This window comes from Dendrobates tinctorius, unplaced genomic scaffold (genome assembly GCF_039654945.1).
Source record: "Dendrobates tinctorius isolate UK_male_01 unplaced genomic scaffold, ASM3965494v1 ptg000057l, whole genome shotgun sequence".
NCBI classification, from domain to species: domain Eukaryota; kingdom Metazoa; phylum Chordata; class Amphibia; order Anura; family Dendrobatidae; genus Dendrobates; species Dendrobates tinctorius.
This window is the reverse complement of record NW_027361725.1, coordinates 24,021,410-24,041,060: the sequence shown is the minus strand read 5'-3', so window position 1 is coordinate 24,041,060 and position 19,651 is coordinate 24,021,410. Positions and strand designations below refer to the sequence as shown.

The following is a 19,651-nucleotide window of genomic DNA, read 5'->3' as shown; positions in this document are numbered from 1 at the left end:
CATAGCACTGTGATATTCAGTGGGCCTCACACAATCCAAAAGTGTCCAGTGTCCACAAGTGTGTGCAGAAATTCAAAATCTCCCCTGTCCTATAGACACCTTGTACCTTGTTTTACATTACGGTATAGTTTGTTGGATTTTGTCTACATTTCTACCAAAAATGAGGAAGGCTGGTGGAAGAGGCCGTGGAATTGGGCGGGGGTTGGCAGCTGGTAATGATGGTGTTGGTGGTGGATCTGATGGTAGTGGCAAAAGCAAAATAGGACCGAATGCAGGAGGTGTTGAGCCTGCGTCATCGTCTGGCTCCACAAGGCCTCGAAGGCTTAGTTTTCTAGGAGTTGGCAAACCGCTTTTAAAGCAAGAGCTTCAGGAAAAAGTTTTGTCTTACATTGCTGACTCAGCCTCCAGCTCTATCGCCTCCTCTTCTGAAGTTGTAAAAAATAAAAGCACTGAGTCGTCATTGGAGGCTCATGTTCATGAACCACACCTTTCCTTGTGTCCTTCACCCCAACCAAGACTGAAGGATGACGCAGGCCATACTACCGATTACTCCATGGAGCTGTTTTCACATACCATGCCTGGATTATCAAGTGAAATGGTGAATTACCCAGGCCAACATGAATCTGACATGGAGTGCACTGATGCACAGCCACTGATAGATGATTCTGCTGGTACATTCACTCAGAGCACTACATTGTCCTCGCAGTGTACAGAGACAGATTCTGACCCTGATGAGACTCAGGTGCCCCTTCCCGCACACTATACCACCATACACGGTGACACAGAGGAAGGTGCACATGACATTGAAGAGGAGGTGATGGATGACCCAGTTGTTGACCCAGATTGGCATCCATTGGGGGAAGAGGGTGCTGCTTCCGATAGCTCAGATGAGGAGGAGGAGCATCCACAGCAGACATCGACATCGCAACAGCTGTTATCTGGCAGGCCCGGAGCACTCCAAAGACAGGTTCCAAAAATCAAAAGAGTTGCTGGACAGCTTGTCCAGAGGGTCAAAATATCACAGCGTGCTAGGCTGCAAAATGTCTGCCAAAGTAGGAAGAGTGCAGTGTGGCACTTTTTTGAACAAAATCCTCATGATCAGGCCACGGTTATCTGTAAGAAGTGCGCAAAGACCTTTGACCGAGGGAAAAATCTGAAAAATTTGAATACCAGTTGCATGCTTAGACATTTAACCAGCATGCACTTGCAAGCGTGGACACAACACCAAACCTCAAGTACCACATGTGCAACTGATCACAAGGAAGGTAGTCAGCAACGCTACATTGTTTCCCCCACTGTAAGCCCACTGGTTAGCACAGCAGCAAATGTTGAGGTGTCATTGCAAGGCCACAGCAGTCAGGGAATCCCACTGTTATATCAACGAAAGACTGAATCTAGGCCATCAGAAAGAACACCAACTCCATCACCATCATCAACCCTCTCTCAGTCCGCCCTGTCCACCGCTACTTCCACCATATGCAGCTCTCAAGTCCAGCTCACCCTCCCAGACACTATGAGTAGGTCAAGAAAGTACTCAGTCTCTCATCCGCGTACACTGGGTTTGAACGCCCACATTGCCAAACTAATCTCGTTAGAGATGATGCCCTATCGGTTGGTGGAAAGCGCAGCTTTCCGTGAACTCATGGCCTATGCAGTACCACGCTATGACCTACCCAGTCGCCACTTCTTCTCTCGCAAAGCCATCCCAGCCCTCCACCATCATGTGAAAGACCGCATTGTCCATGCACTCAAGCAGTCAGTGAGTGGAAAGGTGCACCTCACAACTGATGCATGGTCCAGTCCGCATGGCCAGGGCCATTACGTGTCCATCACTGCGCACTGGGTTAATGTGGTGGATGCAGGGTCCACAGGGGACAGCGGTGGTGGGACAGTGCTGCCTAGCCCACGGTATAGGAAACAGTTGGCTGTAGGCGTTCGACCCTCCTCCTCCTCCTCCTCCAGAAGCGAAAGCTCGTCCACAGAGCGCAGTCATACGAGCACTCCATCTGCAGCTGCCACTGTTGCACACGAGGTGTCCCCCTATCGAGCAGCTAGTGGAAAGCGTCAGCAGGCTGTGTTGCATATGATGTGTTTGGGCGACAGACACACCGCCGAGGTGCTGGCCGAGTACTTTCATCGACAAACTGAGTCATGGCTGGGCAGTGTACATCTTGAGGCAGGCAAGGTAGTTAGTGATAACGGCCGTAATTTTGTGGCAGCCATAGCCCTTTCAAAACTCAGCCACATACCTTGCTTGACTCACACCTTGAACCTGGTGGTGCAGTGCTTCCTCAATAATTATCCGGAGTTAACAGCCCTGCTCCAGAAGGTGCGAAGACTGTGCTCGCATATCCGCCAGTCGCCTGTACACTCCATTCGTATGCAGAAGCTGCAGCGATTGCGCCACCTTCACAACCACCGCCTCATTATCGACATTGCAACAAGGTGGAACTCCACCCTGCACATGGTTGAGTGGCTGTGCGAGCAGAGGCAGGCCATAATGCATTTGTGGGAGGATACACGGCCAGGCACTTTGAGAGCAGACATGGAGTTGACAAGTGTGCAGTGGTCGAAGCTGAAAGACCTCTGTAAAGTCCTTCAGTGTTTTGAGGAATGCACACGGCTGGTAAGCGCAGACGATGCCATCCTAAGCATGTGCATCCCACTTATGCGTCTGCTCATACAAACTTTGACGCACCTTAAGGAGCAGGCGTCTGCAGCCAATGTTGACGAGGAGGAAGAGGTGGAGGGAATCCTTGATGACATTCTGCCATTGTCTGCTCAGGGACCTCTCCTGGACGAGGTGGAGGAAGAAGAGGAGGAGGAGGATGATGATGAGGAGGATGCATCTCGTGGGGCAAGTGAAAATGTTGGCGTGGCAAGGTCTGGTACAGGGTTTGTGCGTGACTGGAGGGATGTGGATTTGCCAGAAAGTGCTCCTCCACCCAGCACTCGCAGTGCATCATTGACACCGGGAACATTGGCCCACATGTCAGATTATGCCTTGCAGATCCTAAAAAGGGACCCCCGCATTGCCAAAATGATGAACGATGACGACTACTGGTTGACCAGCATCCTGGATCCACGCTATAAAGGCAAATTACAAAACATCATGCCACAGGAGAACCTTGACCTAATATTGGCTAATAAACAAGCAACTCTGGTAAATCGGTTGCTTGAGGCATTCCCAGCACACAGCAGCGGTGATGGTTCTCACACGAGCCGTATGGGCCGGGGGCAGCTTGGCAGAGGTGTTCGTGGTGCACACAGCAGAAGTGGCGTTGGAGACAGGGGTTTCATGACAATGTTGTGGACTGATTTTTCACGGACTGCTCACACAACTGGTAATGCTGCATCGATGGAAAGTGACAGGAGACAGCAGTTGTCAACTATGGTTAACAACTACTTTTCCTCCCATATCGATGTTCTCCCGCACAGATCATTCCCCTTTGACTATTGGACCGCTAAACTGGACACCTGGGCTGAATTGGCACAATATGTCTTACAGGAGCTCTCTTGCCCAGCTGCAAGTGTGCTATCGGAAGGAGTCTTCAGTGCAGCTGGATCAATCCTGACAGAAAAAAGGACCCGTCTGTCAACCCAAAATGTGGATGATCTAACCTTCATTAAAATGAACCATGCATGGGTTTCCAAGGATTTTGTCCCACCTTCCCTTGATGACACATAGGTTGCCAGAAAAATGGCTTGCTTTGGTCCTCCTCCTATTCCGCGAACTTGACCTATTTCGCCTTTTGCAGCAGCTGAATGACCCACATCTACATATGCCACTTTGTAAACCTCCCTAAGTGGGAGCCCCCCCCATGGCCGGGGTCACCACCTAGCGTACAAAACCGTGCGAGTGCCGTTGCCCTGGACAGGTGGGTAGGCCGACTCTTGGGCGCGGGCACTGGCATAGGGTCCCTCATAGTGCAATCAAGTGTCTCTGACAGTGGTGGTGCACACCCGCCATCAGACACACCGCCATACTATGAGGGGCCCAGTGCCAGTACCGACGCCCACGAGTGTGCCCCCCTTGCTTGGGCAGGGCCCCAGCATTTGCAATGTTTACCTCTCCCTGCTCCTCCGCTGTGTAGTCTGGGCTGTCAAATCCTTCACTGGGACTGCCACTACAAATTGATTGAACTGAAAGATGATGGTTAAGATGTAGCTATGCCCTGTCCTGCTGGCCGGGCTCTAGCTCCAGATCAGTGGCTTCCATTTCTTATGGACGTCGACTCACAATTACATGCAGTGGTGGTTTATCATCAGCTTTCACAGTTTTCCTACTCACAAACGTTTGACATTCCGGCGCACATTTCAAAATGTGCCCTCTCATGCCAATCAAATAGAATCGCCTACGGCCTGTGGCTTCTGTCTTTTGCACTCCAAAGTTACGTGACAGATCATGATAGCCAGTGAGCACCATGTTTACATCGCTCCCTGTGATAAAAATTGGATTGAGATGATTAACAGTGATGGAATCAACGGAAGTGCGATACAGCAAGACTTTATTCACAAAAAAATGTTTTCACTCTCTCAACACACAAATTAATTGAGGGTCAGCATCGCCTATGAGAATTGTGACAGAAGTTTTTCCCATGAATAATAATTCCTAGATTTCTGCAATCAATAGCCTTTATGTCACTAATTGTATGCATCTCATTTCCTATTGCGGAAAGGCTGGACTGTATTACTGAGACAGAAATATATATGAAGATTTAAAAATAACACCAAAAGTATATAGTTGTGTACGCCTCAAATGCATTTCCTTTTTTCCACTTTTTAGATTGCTGTGTAATCCATACTGAGAACACGGAGATTTTACATGTTTAAACTATGCTATATATACCTGCTATCCAATGATAAAGTACCCTTTCTCAACTTTGTACAATCTGGTCAAATCCATACTGGGCCTTAGAACATCTGAGTCTGCCTCCTGATCTATAGACATATATTTTTAATGTGTAAACTAGACTACATATATACACGTGTTATCCGGTGAAACTGTACCCTTTATAAACTTTCTACAATGTTGTTGAAGCCATACTGGGCCTGAGAACGGCTGCCGAGCTGTTAAGCAAGCTACAGCACCTGTGGTTTGGACACATAATTTTTTCAGGAATGACGGTTAGGCCTAACTCCGGAATTGCGGTTGACCTGAACTTACTGGGAAATCATCGTTCGCGGGGAATAATCTGAATCCCAGATCCCCATCACTAACGGAGTTCAGCAGGTTATCTGCACCTCTAAGCGACAAAAGCTGGTCCTTTCAGTGTAGCGTGCATGCAGCCCCGGACATGTACTGGAATGCTAGACCTGTTATTGCTCGATCTCACGTGCCACAGCCTCGCGTATCCCTCTAGTAAGCTTGACGCGTACCGCGGGGCCATGCCGGAGTCTCGGTCGTTAACGGAATAAAGCTGAGAAATCGCTAGCACAACTACAAACGGACATACCACACCACACACAGAATCGACAAAGCTTGCAATCTGTCCATCTTTTCTGTAGCTTGTATGGTAGTGGTTTCCCGGGTGCAGTCCAATTAAGCCACAGGCTCCACTCCTGGTGGTGCCCTTTTGGACATTAAGTTTCAGCTTTGAAATCATACTGCCCCCGGAAACCAAAAACTTTGCCTTCAGGGACGCTGTTTGGAGGTTCGTGGGAATAACGCCGCCTGATCAGCAGTCGGCATATGGGTCGCCCTCCCAGGGCTGCGGGGTACTCGGTACCGGGCCGGTGTCAGTGGGATGTGTCACAGCAGCGGTGACCCGGACGGTGGCCCTGGGCGCCCATGTAAGTGGCGTGGTATAATGATAAAGAGTTTATATAGATAGTTTGACGCCACCTGTGGTGTTCGGCAACATAGATGTTAGGCCGACGCTGCATGCAGATCCTCTGGGACTGATGGTGTTCTGCAGCAAAGATGGTGAAGCTCCCCACAGGTGGAGCTGGAGTCCCAGGGAAGTGTAGATGTAGTGATGGGGGAAAGGCACAGGCAGTGTAGGTGCTGGTACCCAGATGTAGCGGTGCTGGAATAACTGTAGGACACCAGAGCATGCAGTTCCAAAGCTTTACTCACAGTCTGCAGGTTACACAGATGCCTGCCTCCGTGCTGTGTCCTCCGGGTCAGGACCTCTGCCAACCTCCGGGACCAGAATGGAAAGCTCCCTTCCAACACTCCGCCAACATGTACCTTCCTGAACGTCTCCTTTCTAGCGCTTGTGGGGGAAGCACTCACAGGATCGTGGTTCACTGTAACGCCTCCTGTCTAACAGATGTTCCTCAGACTTTACTTGTATGGCAGACAGCTGTAGCCTTTTCCTTCTGCCTCGCACACGTCGATGCTGGGGCCTCCGAGCCTTAGTTGGGTACAGAGCATTTATAGCTGCTACTTCCCCCGGTTTCTGCTGCAGGAACGTCAGTGTCCCTACAAACTCGGAGACCGGAATCCAGACCATGCGCTCCAGCTAGGAGTGAGCCTTAACTCTGCTCATCCTCCAGGTCCCCTTCTCACGTCCACACACTTCCCCTTCCCTGCACAGAGTGCCCTAACTTACCTCCTCCTGACCACAGAGAGCAGCTCCTCAGCAGTCAGGTTCAGAGGTCTCCCTGCTGGCCTGGAGTGGGAAATGTGTTGTGTGTTGGTTTCACTGCTAGAGAGATCCTTCGTTGCTCCCAAGCTTGACAACACACTCCCTAGGAGGAAGGCAATGCCACAGTGGCGACCGTACTCTTGGGGACGCCACAAGTGCACTGAGGCCCAGCCACTGCTGGATGATGCTGCTGGTACATTGACCCAGACCACTATATTCCCCTCGCACTCTACACTGCCAGAATCTGACCCAGAGGAAACTCAGGTTCCCCTTCCCGCATACTATACCACCTTACACGGTGACAAAGAGGAAGGTGCAGATGAAAGTGCAGGTTCCTTGAGCAGGTGGGTGGCATACTCATGGGCGATGGCACTGGCACAGGACACCGCATAGTGCGCAAAAGTGTCTCTGCCGGTGGGAGGGCCTAAACAGCCAAGTGCAGTGAGATGGAAGATGGGGATGACAAGGAGTTCAGAGTAGTGCAGGGATTCCCTAGCAAGGAGACTTATGTAATTGTTTTCAGTGTTGGGACAGCAATTTTTGGGGAGCACTATACTCTGGTGAATGATATATGGGGCGCACCATACACTGGAGCATTCCAAAGGTGGACATCAGACACTGGAGCAGCATTTACAGGGCCCATTATACACTAGAGCAGTAGAAATGGGGCCCATTATACAGTCATATGTAAAAGTTTGGGCACCCCTATTAATGTTAACCTTTTTTCTTTATAACAATTTTGGTTTTTGCAACAGCTATTTCAGTTTCATATATCTAATAACTGATGGACTCAGTTATATTTCTGGATTCAAATGAGGTTTATTGTACTAACAGAAAATGTGCAATCTGCATTTAAACAAAATTTGACCAGTGCAAAAGTATGGGCACCCTTATCATTTTCTTGATTTGAACACTCCCAACTATTTTTTACTGACTTCCTGAAGCACTAAATTGGTTTTGTAACCTCATTGAGCTTTGAACTTCATAGCCAGGTGTATCAAATCATGAGAAAAGGTATTTCAAGTGGCCACTTGCAAGTAGTTCTCCTATTTGATTCTCCTATAAAGAGTGGCATCATGGGCTCCTCAAAACAACTCTCAAATGATCTGAAAACAAAGATTATTCAACATAGCTTTTCAGGGGAAGGATACAAAAAGTTGTCTCAGAGATTTAACCTGTCAGTTTCCACTGTGAGGAACATAGTAAGGACATGGAAGAACACAGGTACAGTTCTTGTTAAGCCCAGAAGTGGCAGGCCAAGAAAAATATCAGAAAGGCAGAGAAGAAGAATGGTGAGAACAGTCAAGGACAATCCACAGACCATCTCCAAAGACCTGCAGCATCATCTTCAGGAAGTCAGTAAAAAGTAGTTAGGAGTGTTCAAATCAAGAAAATGATAAGGGTGCCCATACTTTTGCACCGGTCAAATTTTGTTTAAATGCAGATTGCACATTTTCTGTTAGTACAATAAACCTCATTTGAATCCAGAAATATAACTGAGTCCATCAGTTATTAGATATATGAAACTGAAATAGCTGTTGCAAAAACCAAAATTGTTATAAAGAAAAAAGGTTAACATTAATAGGGGTGCCCAAACTTTTACATATGACTGTATATGGAGCATTATTTGGGCCCATAAGACAGTGGAGCTTCATCCATTGGGACCAACATATGCTGTAGCATTATGTGGAGCTCATCATATACGGTTTGAAACATTATATGGGAATAATGATTCCGTATGGAGAAATATATGGGCCTCATTACTCTGTATAGTGCACTAAGCGCTGGCCATAATACTGTATGGAGTTATATACTGTCCGTTTTTGGAGGTATTGGAGAATTTTCAAATGGATATCAGTCATGAGATGTAAGAAGTGAAGTATTTTTCATTGTACTATACTGCTATTTCTCTGCCGTATCGGAGCATCATGAGTTGTGGTATGTGTTAAAGGGGCGCTCTTTGGCCCTGGGCCCACGAAAACCTGGAGCCAGCCCTCCCCCCCCCACAACTATAGCCAAATAACCCCCATTTTTCAGTGCATAACTAGTATTATGAAGTTAATTAAGGTTGACAAGCTTCAGTAACAAGAATTTATGCTTTTGGCATTCAAATGGGCACTGTTGGTGTGTTTCCTGTCCTCCTCTCACTGCCGACTTTAATTCTCCATTGACTTACATTGGGTTTCGTGTTTCGGGACGACCCAGACTTTTCCCTATAGTCGGCCTATTTTGCTCGACCCGACTTTTGGAAAAGTCGGGTTTCATGAAACGAAACTCGACCCTAAAAAACCAAAAGTCGCTCAACACTAGTAGCCAGTTGTTCACCTGCAGAATCTTATTCCATCTCCTTGTTTCATGGCCATCTACTGGGAGGATGGAAGAGAAGACCACCTGCGCTCCCAGTTCTCTCACTTTCTTGCCCAAGTTTTCAAAGTCACTGCAGATGGTTTCCAGGTCATTTCTTGCGGTGTCATTTGTCCCCACATGTAGTAGCAGGAATGGGTAGTCATCTGTAGGTCTGAAGAGTCCTGATATCCTGTTGTCATGATCCAGGTTGGATTATGACAGATACATGCACTAGTAACCTTTTTTTATTCCCTTAAGCTGTGTGCTTAAAGATAGTTTTGCCCCCGGTGGCCATTAGGGTCATTGCACTGTGGTGGTTTCAGTTCTAGTTTTGCCCCCCGGTGACCGTTAGGGTCATTGCACTTGTTACTTTAGTTTAGTGCACGTGAATATAAAGCAGGTGTGATTGCTCTGCTATAAAGGAGAGTCAGGTGTTGCAATCACTGTTGGTGATAGTGGTCATTTCCAACCATCCTTGGTGGAGGAAGAAGCTAGAGAGAGTTCCTTGCAGCACAGTCAGAGTCCTGGTGTGGAAGGTGTCACAGAGGGGATTTCCTTGCAGCTCTGACAGAGCTTGGTGGCAGCTTTTCAGGAGGAAAGCTGCATTCTGGTGGTGGACTCTGTTGCTGGGAGCAAGAGCAACAGAGCAAAGCTAAGTGGTGTTTCCCTGTTTGTGACTTCCCTTATGTGTGTTTCAGTGCAGTGGTGGGATTAGTTTCTGCACCGTCCATTTCATTAGAAAGGGCTAGGTGCAGGGCGAGCTATGGCTCTTAGGTTCCAGCTCTGTGACAGATGCGGAGCCTGTATAGGGATTGTTAGGTGTGTAGAGACTGGCTCAGGGGAGTGCAGGAGGTCTCCACGTCCCCGCTCCCTATCGCAGGGCCCTCCATTGTATCGGTTTCCCTGGTGTTTCCCCTTATTATTTAAATTTGCCCTGCTGGAGGCGGTGTATCCAGTTTCTCGTGTAATTCTGAAATTCGCCTGCTGGAGGCGGAGTATCTGGCTGCATGTTATATTATTTAAATTCGCCCTACTGGATGCGGTGTATCCAGGGTCACGTGTGTGATAGAAATTCACCCTGCTGGAGGCAGTGTGTCCAGTCACACATTGACCATCACACCTGTCAGACACATCTTTAATTTTTGCACCTGGAAGACAGCACATTTCTCTTGAAGTTATATCCGGTCTGCAGATAGCAGCTTCTGTTCCTCTCAACAGGGAATCCCCCATGACCACCACTCTCCGTTTCTTCTTCACATTTTTCTTTCTCCATCCAGAAGGACTCTGAAGGCGTACAAGGTTGCTGTTTGTGGGAAAAGTCTTATCCTGATGTATTTCTTCAGCTATGCATTTCTAATCCTGGATGACTATTGTTTATTGAGGGCTGAAAAAATATCCTACTTCAAGAAATATTAGAATGGCAAATAGAAGTGTGACAGGAAAGCAGGTATTATGATTTATGCCACTTACCAAACATCAAGCTTAGAGCTTCAGTGAATGTTGAAATTGACCTTCATGAATTTATGGTTTGTCTGACTGAAACACCATACTTTCTATCCTGTCATAAATGAAGATATTATTTTTCTTTTTTTCACTTTTAAAAATGTTGTAACTTTTTCAAAAACCTTAATTTGACTAAGAGTTTTTCAATTGAAGTCTTATTTTTTGTTTTCTCTGTTTTAAGTAGATGAAAACCCCAACTGTAAGGGAAAAGTATAACATCAGTAAAGTAACAAGAGTTAAGTCTGCATCTACAGGACAGTCTCTACACAAGGGTATACCTTTAGGTATTTGGAATATAGGAATTTAGAACCAAAAGGGGTTTTTCAATGAGGATACTGAGGTGTCAATCGTGACACCTTGGCCTGGTGAGCCAAGCTTCAAAGATTTGGCAGATAGTCATTGTAGCCAGGTTGGATATTTCCTAATTAGTAAATGGAGGTGAAGGATAAAGGTTAGAGACACAAGGTATGCAAAATGCAAGGTGTCGCTCTTAAATTGGCCAACGATCCAGTCACAGACCAGCAATTTTAATATTACAATCTAGGCATCCTGGAAACCTGAGCCAGGACCAGGCATATATAAGATGAGATATACAAGATAAAGGTGTTTATATAGGGGAACCTGCTTCAGATGGGTGTGATCCATAATCAATTTTTCCTTCCCTTAAGAATCACGACCCATAATGGTCGGTCCAGCGGATGGCTCAAAAAACACCAACAACAGGATGGAAAAATGGAGAGGAAGGCCCTAACAGTAGGGAGTGAGGGATGGGGCACCTCATAACAAGACCTGTGCCTATCCCTAAGCTCCTCTAATGCCTTATGTGGGTCCTTTCCCCTGCCGCCATCACGTGCCCAGTCCCTAGCTGTCACCTCACTAAACCCTGGCAGGTGCTCTGGCTGGCAAGCACGCTAGCTTCACCACTGCAGAGGGTTTAATCACAGGGGGTAGTGACAAGCACAAGACAGACAAGGAAAAGGGGAACAAGAAACTTAGCTCCAGCCACTGCCGTCAAGCTCCACATAGCAGATGACACGAAATCAGGAAACCGAATTCCACAGAAGTAGCAGAAAAACCACTGGTACCAGAGAGCTCTAAACTGTTAGGCTGGTCTTCATAGAATAAATCTATTACCAACAGTCAGCTGATGCGTCATGTGACTATTTAAAGGATGGTGGGAGTGGTCACCACCCCCATCAGCTGACCTAGCAGCAAAGCAGCTTCCATCAAGGAAAGTGACATTAACCTTAGCTGGCACGAAAGCAAAAAAACAATGTTTAAATTAAAGCAGAGGTGTCATGAATCCAAAAATGAATCGTTACAGTAACCACCTTTCAATGAGGGGCCTCTGGACCCTTAACACCGGACCTCACCGGAAATGACGTATGGTGACGATGCATCAAGCCACTAGGATTCATCTCCACAGTCACCTGATCCTCAGGTTTACGGCAAACACAGCCCGATGGGGAGGGAAATTACGTAAGCTCCGGAGGCGCAACAAATCTCTAGAGCGACGACGTGTTATATACGTTCTGTACCTGCAGGAAAACTCCAACGGGAAGGTCCTAGGGCTGAGAACGCGTGATACCCGATATGGCCTGATCACCCTAGAACTCCAGGTTCCAGATGCGTACCTCCACTTGATGTTTTTAGTGGACAACCATATGCACTCATTCATACACAGGTCCGTACCGAAACGTCTATTTCCACACATATGTTTGCCAACAGATGGTAATTTCCCTGAGGAACAGACCACTGAGGTGTCCCCCCCCCCCGTCACCAAACTGATACCCTCACTACATTCAGGGGGAACCACCACCCTCTCCTGATCCCTCCTCCTAAGAGGACACCAAGACTTAGGATTTTCTTGGGTGAGGGTTGGATCCTGCCCCTATTCCCCGGTAGCACCTTATTTGCCTCCACTGAAGAAGAAGGGCTAGGTTTAAGAAGGACGGCATAGACCGTAGCTCCCAAGCAACAGTCTTTAAAAGATTGGTCCCAACTCACTACGTCCTCCGACCAAAAATCTATGACCGGATTGTGCCTCTTCAGCCAGGGAAGGCCTAAGATGATGGAGGTTGGAATACCCTCCAAGATGTAGCACGACAGGGACTCATCATGAAGAATCCCTATATGCAGGTTAATATTGTCTATGACTAGGGTCAAACTCCTCTGGCTGAGCAGGACAGAGTCAATCGCATGAATGGAACTGGGTCTCACCAGCATCCCACCGATCAGACCGTGGGTCTGAACAAAGTGAGACTCCACCAAATTAATTCCAGCTCCACTATCCACAAGAATTGGTATGGTCAGGACTCATTGCTGGCCATTTTAAAACAGTTCATTTTTTCTTTTTCAACCATTCCTGTGTGCTTTGGGTCATTGTCTTGCTGGAGGACCCATGATCTACTAAACCAAGATTTCTTACACTGGGTAGGACATTTTGCTCTAAAATCTCTTGATAATTCACTGATTTCTTGACTCCTGTGATACAGTCAAAGCCTCCAGTACCAGACACAGCAAAGCAACCACACAGCATTATGGATCCTCTACCTTGCTTAACTGATGGTAGGGTGTTCTTTTCCTTGTAAGCTTCATTGCACAGAATATTTTCCCAGAAGGATTGCTGTTTGTCAAGGTACTCTTTGGCAAAGATTAGTTGTTCCTTTTTATGTCTTTTCTTTGCCCATAAAGCATTACATGGTTTAGTGTGCAGCATATGGTAATTGTTGAAACCATGACCCCAGACTGTTCCAGGTTGGTCTTATGGTCTCTGGATGTTTGACATGGTGTTTTTCCACCATTCGCACCAACCTTCGAGGACATCTCCTGTCAAATTTCCTCTTTCCCCCACCTCCAGGGAGGTTCTTGATGGTTATATGCTTGGCAAACTTCTTAATAACATTACACACTGTTGAACCTGGAATATCAAGGTCTTTGGAGATGGCCTTATACACAGTTCCTTTGTCTTCAACCATTGTGACAAAGGAAAAGAGCCTACCATGTGGCTTTTTAAAATACTGAAGTCATCATTCATCGGTTAAAGGGGTTGTCCGGGCTTTTCACATATTCTCAGTACATATCTGGGCTGCAAAATTATGACAATAAGTAATTTACTTTCTGTCAATAGTTTGCACGGTTTTCTAGATATTCTGAACAGAACGTCCAAGGGGAGGGTGTGTTATGGCATTGAAACGAGAACTAGTCGTAACCTCCTACTCTACTCCAAACATGCCCTCTATAGCAACAACCCCACCCTCCATAGCTACAGGCCCTCCCCGTCCACATGAAGCAGCCCTCATCACACAGTAACAAATCCTCCCCCTCTAGCAGCCTCAGTGCAGAGAGGAGAGCTGCTCTTCCCCCATACACACTCTGAACAGTTATCTAGGGAAAGTGAAACTAGTGAGGAGGGAAAATCGTCCTGTATTCTGGGCCACTCCATGATTACAATACATAACTCATCAGTAATTCCTTCCCTCACTGTCCCAGGCTGTTGGCAGCAGTGAGAACAGACTGTGTGTTGGCCAGTGATGGGGGTCTGCAGCTTCTAATCTGCACAGGGGATGGCAGTCACTGATGTAATCTGTTGTGTGACAAAGCCTCCGCTGTGTGAATGAGACAGCTCTGTGTCACTGATGTCTTCACACAGCAGCAGATTTGGTGCAGTGTGTGTGTGAGCACTGTGTCTCTAATGACACAAATACTGATGGGAGCAGCCTGTCCAATCAGCAGCTGTAACAGTGTGAAGTGTTGGGGGGTGAATGTATGTATTGTGCTGCTTTCACAAATACAGGATCACTGCTGTGTTCTTTCCAATGCTGGAATAATGAAAAAGATGAGTGCTGGTGCAGTTTACTGCCAGCCAATGAGTGGGCAGTGGGTGGTGCTGGTCACTGGAGCTTGCTGGGAGTTTGGTGGAGCTTCGCACATACACTGCACCAAATCTGCTGCTGTGTGAAGACATCAGTGGCACAGCTGTCTCATTCACACAGCGGAGGCTTTGTCACACAACAGATTACATCAGTGACTGCCATCCCCTGTGCAGATTAGAAGCTGCAGACCCCCATCACTGGCCATCACACAGTCTGTTCTCACTGCTGCCAACAGCCTGGGACAGTGAGGGAAGGAATTATTGATAATGAGTTATGTATTGTAATCATGGAGTGGCCCAGAATACAGGACGATTTTCCCTCCTCACTAGTTTCACTTTCCATAGATCACTGTTCAGTGTGTGTCTGGGGGAGGAGCAGCTCTCTGCACTGAGGCTGCTGGAGGGGGAGGATTCTTACTGTGTGATGAGGGCTTCTTCATGTGGACGGGGAGGGCCTGTAGCTATGGAGGGTGGGGTTTTTTGCTATAAAGGGCATTTTTGGAGTAGAGTAGGAGGTTACAACTAGTTCTCATTTCAACGCCATAACACCCCCCCTTGGACGTTCTGTTCAGAATATCTAGAAAACCGTGCAAACTAGTGACAGAAAGTAAATTACTTATTGTCATAACTCTGCAGCCCAGATATGTACTGAGATTATGTGAAAAGCCCGGACAACTCCTTTAATTCATGGACACCAACAATTAATCACAGGTGATTCTCATTTATGCTTTACCAGAGGCGAATTGTGTTTCCATACCAATGTAGTATAAAGTGTGCCAATACCAGTATCACAGCAGCTTTAGGTTTTTTATTTTTCCCTCCAATTGTTTTTTTTGTTTTAAATTATTGTTTATCATTTGCTCTTTGTATTTAACCCCTTAATAACAGCAAATGCGTCTTTTTACTGACCTGAGATATAAGAGAATATCATCCCCATACAGGTGACAATCCAGTAGTTGTCAGCTGTACACTATAGCTGACAATTTGCTGTATCACAAACGATCAGTGTTGGCACCGTCCATGTCTGTTTAACCCCTTAGTTGCTGCTGTCAAAAGTGACTACATCAAATAAATGGTTAATAGATTGTGGGGGCTTCCGCTTTAATCTAATTGACACACCGAGATCATGATTGTGTGTTTCTGGTGTTTGCCATAGCAGTTCATGGCCAAATAGCGGCCATAGAGTCTCACGGCTATAGCGGTCAGTTCAGAAGTTAGCGACATTTAGTTGGTAAACAAACACTTTTTCATTCCTGCTATACCACTTTGCATTAATTCCTGGAAAGCACCTGAAGGGGTTAATAAACTATCTGACAGAAGTTTTCAATATGTCAGGGGTGCTGTTTTTAAAATGGTATCACGTTTGGGGTCTCCAATATATAGCACCCCCAAAGTCACTTCAAACCTGGATAGGTCCCTCAAAAAATAAATTTTGTAAATTTCAATGAAAAATTACTGCTACATTTTTAAACTTCCTAAAAGGCTAACAAAATAAATTAGAATTTTAAAAATGGTGCTGATGTAAGGCAGACATGTGGGAAATGTTATTTATTAATGTTTTTGTGTGGTATGACTATTTGGATAAGGCTGGAGTCACACACAACGAATAAAAAAAATCGGCCCCATTTTAACGGTCCGAAATCACACAAAAGTATCTTAACCAGTGATCCGTTTTTGATGCGATTTTTCTTAATTGATGCGATTTTAATCGCATGTAAGGATCCGTTTGACATCCTTCTTGCGAGATTTTCTCGCAGGATAGCTAAATGGACATATAATGGAGCCCAATGACAGGTTTCCGCACACAAACGAATTAATAGATCTAGACACATTAAATAAATATATATATATATATATATTTCATACATGTCATAGAGACAAATTTATATATATATTTCTAATTCATACAGTTCTTCATAGAATAGCCGCTGAAACATTTGCCTGCTTTTGTATAATTATTCTCCTGCCCGACATGAAATGACACATGGTTTACATATAGTTAACCATTTCATGTTTTTTTTTTATGTCTATCACTATTAATTATATGAGGGCTTGTGGGTAAAATTTTGGAGTTGTAGGGGTTCATTTAAGGGGTTAATTCGTTGTATTAAATTGCGGGGACTCCCTGCAGCCTCAGTGACGTCAGCGGGAGTACCCGCAATTTAATACAACGAATGAACCCCTACAACTCCAAAATTTTACCCACAAGCCCTCATATAATTAATAGTGATAGACATAAAAAAACATGAAATGGTTAACTATATGTAAACCATGTGTCATTTCATGTCGGGCAGGAGAATAATTATACAAAAGCAGGCAAATGTTTCAGCGGCTATTCTATGAAGAACTGTATGAATTAGAAATATATATATAAATTTGTCTCTATGACATGTATGAAATATATATGAATATATATATTTATTTAATGTGTCAAGATCTATTAATTCGTTTCTCTATTTAACCGGACACTGTGATTTTACTGTATTTTGGAAAAAAAAATGCCGGCTTTTGGTGCGATTTTATCGCAACTCACACATCGGGTCCGTTTTTACTCCCATTTTTTCTCGCCCCCATAGACCTGCATTGTCGAATCCGATCCGAAAATCGGTGACAATCACAGCATGCTGCGATTGTCTCAGTCCGAGGATCGGATCTGATTAAAAATTGCATGATGGGAGCTGCCCCATAGAATAACATTGGGACGATTGCAATGCAATTTTTTATCGCATTGCATTCGTCCGTTTTAATCGCCAGTGTGACCCCAGCCTACAGGGAGAATCAAAGTTTGAAAAATCCAATTTTTTTTTTTTTTTTACATTTTTGTCAAGTTTCTGATATTTTTTTTATAAAGAAACACAAAACATATCAACCTAAATTTACCATTATCATAAATTATAATGTGCCACGAAAAAAAACACATTCTCACAATCAATGGGATTTGTTGAAGCGTTCCAGAGTTATTACCACATAAAGTGACACTGGTCAGAATTTAAAAAATTGGCCCCTTTACCAAGGGGTTAACAAGAGTGCTCTATATGAAAAAACTGTTTCACTTGATTCCGTTTTTTCAGGAGATATTTCACATTGTGTACTTATACTTCATGGGTGCCGATAACAATGAGCAGGACTGTGTGTCCCCATAGCCAGCTCCTTATATCTCCACAGGCCCTATGTATAATAGTCTCCGTTTGTTGGGAAAATAATAGAAAAATAAAAAAGCTTATACTCGCCTAATCCAGGCTCCCTGGGTGCTGGTCCGCACGATGACATCACCATATAACAACGTCCTCTGCGTGGGCCGCAGGGACTACAGCACCTCTGCTCCTGTCCCAGGTAGCATTAACATCAATTGTATTTGCATCTGTAAAACAGTTGTGCTGAATGCCTGCAGCTGGAGGAAGGTTACGGGTGGATCACCTTTACAGGACGTCTTTTTCAGGTAGGTTTCAGAGTAGACTGACCTGAAAAAGACATCCTATACCCTTAACATTGCAAGGACAAAAAAGGCCTTAAATGTAATAATGTCCAAAACACACCAATAAAAAACAAGAATTCGTGTTACCGGATGAAAATTACATTTCCAGTAAGTTAAAGCTTTTTTTTTTAAGACAAAATATATTTGAATTCATGGTGGTTAACTGGATGAAAGCGGGACCAGAAAATTAGAAAGAACAGAACATATCATGCTACATGCACAAACAGGATCACAGTTACAAATCAGCTTCTCGGTATTTATTGGACTCTTAAATGACATTTAATGTTTCCTTTCTGAACTGTCACCAAACCTTCTGCAATGAAAAACAATCCCAGCACATTAATAGTATTACATGGAGTGGTTTCTATTCAAGCAATGATCAGTACCTACCTACTGAACAGTCAACACTGCATCTCCGCCGGGCCCATGTCACCTCTGTAGCATAGGGCCGCTACAGCCAATCACTTGTCTCAGCATTATTGTCTGACAATTTACCATCAGTAAAAAAATGGAATAGGTGCCCATAAACGGGCCACAAAACGACACTCACTAAAATGCTTTCCCCAGGGATCATGCACACAACCTGTTGTCGGACGTTTTCATGGATAGCAGTTGTATCCATGATATTCTATGGGGCTGTGCACACGTTCGATGGGTCCCAAATCTATGGGTCCATGAAAAACATCGGACTGTACTCGAATGACATCCAAGTGCAGTAAGATTTTTGTGGACTAACAGAATAGAGAAGGTCAGAAGGTAAAAAGGAGTTAGTGGATAACACATGCAGGGCGATTCCATGCTGAGTAGGAAGATTTTCAAAATTTTCAAATATTTTGGAAATAGTTAATTTTTTGTAAGTTGGTACTTCATTACACATGGCATAAGGTGGCAACACTGTTTCTTTCAAATTCTATATATTTCCAAGATGGCAGAGGGTTGCATGGGAACACCTTACTGGAATCATACAGTAACAGGCTATATTGGTAAGTGGATTACTATTAACTAGCAACATGCATAACTTAAGTTCAGTAAATATAAAAGAAGTACTGTTAGGAAACCAAAATACTATAATATCTTTGGTTCTGTAAGATTATTGTTTACCACAAATTTTGCACATATCCATTGTAGACATTTTCTCATTAACGTAAGTTACCAAAAAGATAAAAAGTTTTCGTAGGATTGAGAACTAAGCATAAATTAAGTTGTAACTTGCAGAGTTCTTATATTGCATAATGTATTAACTATTCACTAAGTTTCATGTTGCTGCTAAAAGTTTCACAGTTTCTGTATGAAGTAAACGTGTTGTAACGTAAGTTACTTCAGCTTTTCAATGTAAGTTACCTGCCTTTCAATTTTTTGGACAACACTTAGTCAGCTTTTTGAAATAATTACAGACTATCATAATTTTGATGTTCATTTTACTTTATATTATAAGCATTATTATACTTTATAATATATTATATTTCCAAATTTCACGCCATAGGGTATTTTGCAGGCATATTTATTGGCTTTAGAAGCACTAAAAATATGGTCTATTACAACGCTAATAACTGCAAGTACCCTGATATTTGAGAAAAAAGCCAAAACAGCCAGAGATGCTTACCTGTATAGACAGGCCTCAATACAAATGCACTAACAGGGAGCAGCGGACCCAAGTAAAATGGCAACTGCACAGGTGCAATAATACCTAATGAAACAGCCAGCCTACAATCAGGGATTGGCCGTGCGGCACACCAGTGCAAAAAAATAATCCTTATGTGGCAGTGTTCACACAGGGAATGCAGAGGATATGGTACACAACCTCTTCATCCCAACTGCACCCTGAAAAGATAAAAAGTGCAGTGCCTGTTTTGTTTTTTT

The 19,651-nt window shown here is 44.7% G+C and overlaps 1 protein-coding gene across 1 annotated transcript in view; it reads right to left on the bottom strand.

Moving 5' to 3' along the window:
• The window catches only part of COCH (cochlin), a 189,165-nt gene extending 169,717 nt beyond the window's left edge, over positions 1-19,448 (bottom strand). Inside the window, exon 1 of the mRNA XM_073577804.1 lies at positions 19,395-19,448. The gene's annotated coding sequence lies outside the window, so the exon portion shown is untranslated. The remainder of the gene's footprint in view (positions 1-19,394) is intronic.
• Between the last annotated feature and the right edge of the window lie 203 nt (positions 19,449-19,651).